Source organism: Pteropus vampyrus, unplaced genomic scaffold, assembly GCF_000151845.1.
Source record: "Pteropus vampyrus isolate Shadow unplaced genomic scaffold, Pvam_2.0 Scaffold312, whole genome shotgun sequence".
NCBI classification, from domain to species: Eukaryota; Metazoa; Chordata; class Mammalia; order Chiroptera; family Pteropodidae; genus Pteropus; species Pteropus vampyrus.
The window spans coordinates 510,853-515,744 of NW_011889093.1; the positions used below are offsets into that span (position 1 = coordinate 510,853).

The 4,892-nt window shown below is 53.7% G+C and overlaps 1 long non-coding RNA gene across 2 annotated transcripts in view; it reads right to left on the minus strand.

Moving 5' to 3' along the window:
• The window catches only part of LOC111730416, a 13,744-nt gene that overhangs the window by 2,661 nt on the left and 6,191 nt on the right, over window positions 1–4,892 (minus strand). The window contains exons 3-4 of one of the 2 annotated variants that reach the window (XR_002776671.1): window positions 1,600–1,656; window positions 7–1,502 (exon numbers count right to left, since the gene is read on the minus strand). The exons of the other annotated variant lie outside the window; for it this stretch is intronic. This is a non-coding gene — a long non-coding RNA (uncharacterized LOC111730416). Of the gene's footprint in view, window positions 1–6; window positions 1,503–1,599; window positions 1,657–4,892 lie in introns of those variants that run through there. 2 annotated transcript variants of the gene reach the window in all.

A 4,892-nucleotide genomic window follows, 5' to 3' on the forward strand; every position in this document is an offset into this window, starting at 1 on the left:
CATGTCTGGGAAGCGGAAAAGTCTTACCTGCAATTTGCGCAATAGTCACTAACAACAACGCTGCCCTCCGTGCCAGGCGCCCTCCCATGGACTCCAGGGTTACTCATGCATGGGTTCCTCACGGCGACCTGAACTAGATGCCACCATCGTGCCCACTGTGCAGACAGGGAGACTAGGCACAGAGGTCCAGCGTCTCCTCGGAAGTGTAGGCCAGCAAATGACAAGTGTGGGTTTGCATTTGGGCTGCTTGCGTCCAGTCACTCGCTCAGCACGTGGCCCCAGGTCTCCCAGACTGTCCTAAACTGGATCCTGCACCCATGGAATGCAGAGGACGTCTCAGGCACCCAGAAACCTTGACGTTCCAGCTGGGGGTCAGCAGGTGGGCGCAGACACGCAGGTCCCGGTCGCCAGCCGGGGCTTCTTATCTTGCCAAGAGCCCAACCACGTCGTGATGGCCTAACGGCAAATGCTGACTTCACAGTTGTACTGCGCCGAGGTACAGAGTCCAGCCGCGTAGAGTCTGCAGAACATCTCATCTGTCCTGGCTGCGAACGCCTCTTATTCTTGCTGCGCCATTCGGCCTGTGCACTGACTCAGCGAGAAGGACGAAGCCACGGGCATGACTAATCTCTGGTTGAACCCCACGGTGAAGTGATTTTGATCAAAACAACTATTTCTGGCCTGAAATCTGAGGACAGTCGGGCTAGGCTCTAATTTCGGGTCTGACCTGTCCTAGCCTGGTGACCAGGAGGTGAGGGTTCCCTTGTCCTGCCCCGGCCTGAGACTTCGCCAGTTGTGAAACGAGGGCCGTGCCAGACTGTATGACGTGGGCTCGCTTGAGCAGTCGGTCAGCTAGGACACTTAACACAGTGCCCGATGGTCATAAATGCACAATGACAGACCTCCCTGCCTCTCAAGCTGCCATCAGTTACAGAACACATCACTGTTTCAGGTGCCACTAAGAAAGAAAAAAAGAAAAAATTCATGCAGTTAAACAATGCCACTCCATCAGCTATCAGACTCATCCCAGTTCTGGAGACGGCAGGCTGAGAAGCAATGTGTGACCCCAAATCGGCGAGACACAGTGCGGCTGCTGGGCGGACCGGCCCGCCCATGGACGCCGGCCCTCCACCCTGGCTTCTCACAACTCCGTGGCCCTGGCTCCAAGACACAAGTGACGTCGTTCCATCACATTCTGCTGTCAAGCAAATCACAAGGCCAGCTACCGAATGGGGTGGGGAGGAGACCTCTGGGTGGAGGAACACGGAACACTGGGTTCTGTTTGTCACTGTCGTATGCCACGGGAGGCAACGAAGGGCCTGTGGGGCTAGAATCAATGACACAGACGGCATGAAAATAGGCTGTTTAATGGTGATTTTCTCCTTTTCACTTTCCTTCAATATTACTGATGAGCCATTTTTCTTCAAAATGAAAAGTGTTTCTTCCCAAGATGTACTCGATCAGAGCACTGCGTTTCCGGCAGCTGGGCTGGACTCAGGCTTCTGGCGAAGAACGGGCTGGTGAGCCGATGGCGGAGGGGCGGGGGGGGCGATGTCACCGAGGGGGCGAAGGGGGAGAAGGGAGGAGGGCTGCCCACACCTGGGGATGCACGGTGGACTCGGGAAGCGTGGCTTCCATGATGACCCGCTGCACGCACTGCTGTAATACAGATCACTTTTAAAGAGCCTCAGTCAACAGACAGGAAGCAGAACACACCCAGACGGGTTCGCAGACACTGAGGGGTCAGCACTCTTCAATCACGTGACAGGATGGGCTCCGCTTCGGAAAATGGCGAGTCAAACTCGGGCCATGCAGACGCCCCCAAAAAGAACTGTCCTTTCCCACTCCTATTAGAATGACCCAGTACGCGTGAACGCCCTCGCCCCAAAATGGGCCAAGCTCCGGGATACCTTTAGAGATTCTAGCATGGTATGACTGAGAAAAACGAGAAAAAACGAGGGGCCTAAGGAAGATACGGTCACAGTGGGAGTGCTGAGGCCTCCGACAAATGACGAATGTCGTATGCAACATGAGCACTATATGTAAGGGAAGTACAAAAACATACGTGTAAAAGGTGATCTGTCTTTAAATCACTAGTTGAAAAGATAAAACTTATAGTGCTAAAACGTTAGAAATCAAAATAGAGCAGATAATCTAATTCGAGTTCTTGTATACATGCTTATTGTGTCACCACCACAACCACCATCACCATCACCACCACCAGCACCATCACCACCATCACCACCAGCACCATCACCAGCACCATCACCACCACCACCATCACCATCACCACCATCACCACCACCAGCACCAGCACCACCACCATCACCACCACAACCACCATCACCATCACCATCACCACCATCACCACCACCAGCACCATCACCACCACCAGCACCAGCACCACCAGCACCATCACCATCACCACCACCGCCACCATCAGCACCATCATCACCGCCACTATCAGCATCAGCACCACCATCACCACCACTATCACCATCACCACCACCATCACCACCATCATCACCATCATCACCATCACCAGCACCATCACCACCATCACCATCACCACCACCATCACCACCAATATCACCACCACCACCATCACCATCACCATCACCACCACCATCACCACCACCATCACCACCATCACCACCACCAGCACCATCACCACCACCATCACCATCCACCATCATCACATCACCATCATCACATCACCACCATCACCACCATCACCACCACCACACCATCACCATCATCACATCACCATCATCACCATCACCACCATCACATTATGGCATGAACACAGACATTGTGTTCAGTGCTTTAACTGCACTGCGTCATCTGAGCTTCGCAAAGACCCTATAGCTTCAACCTGGCCTTCAGCAGGTAGAGTAACAAAGACTCAGGGAGGTACTACTAAGCCGGGGTGTTGGATCTGGGGCTGATGTTCGACCGACTCCAAAGCCCATTTCTAACCGCTCTGCTCCCCGGCTCTCCGACGGGTGGTGCTGCCGAGAGCTCAATGCTCAGAGTTGGCACAAAAAGAAATGATGCTGGAGGAAGCTTCCCTCCGACTCTGCAGACACTGCACATCTGCGCTGGTTTTTAGCCCACCACTTGTTTAACTTTTGGAAAAGAATCTATTTGCATCTAAGCAATGTATTTTTTAAAATCTTCAAGTTTTCTCATTTCATCCCAAGTGGCACGCATAAAGCTGACACAAAAATCAACATGAAATGATTCATAAAAACCTAAAGATGATGAAAACAATCGGTTTAGACAAGGCTGGCATCCAAGACGAATTCGCCTGCGTTGCCTCTGTAATCCCGCCTCGTAAATCATCCTTGTCTTCTGCCATCCTGCGTTTATCGGGGAGGTTCTCGCCCTGCAATTTATCCTGAATACATGAGGCTTTACCTTTGGGAAAGTAATTAAGCACTGCCCAGCTCAGAGAGAGAAAGATTCAGAATGCATTATACACGAAGATTAGAATGTAAACACAGAAATCTCAATTAACCTTCTAATCTGTAGGTCAGCAGGAGGGGTCTCTGAGTTACAAGATAAATACAATGCCCTTTTTCTACAGACCCCATCTGGCTGGTGACAGAATTCAGGTCACAGCAATTAGTTATAATAACAGGAGGGAAACAAAAGGTCGTGCTGTCCGTTCACCTCTGGAAAGCCCAGTGCCTGGCCGCGGCCTGGGACGGGGTCAGAGACAGCGGTCAGCTGTGGAACAATCTTCGAGTTTATAAACAACAGCTTCTAGACGGGGCTATGTTGGAGGAGCAGGGAAGAAAATGCAAACAGCCGTGGCACCCCTCAAGCCTGGGCGAGGCTGTGACGGCCTGCTTCAGGTCACGCTGAGGTGAAGAGCATCTGGCGTCAGCAGCGACGCCACAGGAACAGGCCCGCAGGGGCCCTGTCTCTGGCCTCAGCGGCTGCACCTGACAGCAAGACTCCTGGGGAGGAGGTGACCGGTGAGCACGACCACTCGCTCAAGGGTCAGGGCTCCCTGGGAAGACTCTGCCTACCAAAAGGCTCGAGGCCCAGGACGGGGTGGCCCACGACCTCCCCTTCCCACCACCTTCCTCCTGCTCCCCGACCGTGCCAGCCTTCCGCACCAAAGAGAAGACCGGCCACACTCAACCTCTCAGCCAGACCTTTAGAAAGCAGAACCTAATTTTCTAGCACGCTCATAACCTTCAGTGAAAATGGACACACGGATACTTAGTCGAACAGTGTCTTCCCCCAAGTTCACGTTCTCCCAGAAGCTCAAAACGTGACCTTATTACCTGAATTGGAATCAAGGTCATTAGAGATGCACTCGTTTAAGTGAAGTGAGGCCACACTGGAGTAGGGAGGCCTCCGACGCAGTACGGCTGGCGCTCCTAGAAGAGGGGACCGCAGGCACGTACACGGTGGGACAGAGGCAGAGACGGAAGCAATGCGTCCACATCCAGCACCGCGGATGGCTGGCACCACCATGGCCGGAGGACGTAAGGGGGGCCTCCCTGGAGCCTCAGAGAGAACACGCCCTGCCCACACTGTGACTCTGAACTTTCGACCTCCAGAACAGTGACGGGATAAATTTGTTGTTCACAGCACTTTGCAATGCTGTCCTCGGAAACTAACACCACGTGTAAAAGCGGCGTTTCAGAGTTTGCTCTGGACCGAGTCAAGTTAACGTAAGCCAGAGGGCGAGCTGTCCCGCATTCCGGCTGCGGAAACTTGGTCCCTTCTAGCTCAGGTGGACCCGCTGAACTCAGAGGCCCCCGTGCAGGTCCCCGCCCCACCCCTCCCGGGCATGCCAGTCCCAGCGCCTCCTTAGAAAGGCTGGCACCTCGGCCACCGGCCTCGACCAAACACCCTCCTTCCTGCTCCACGGC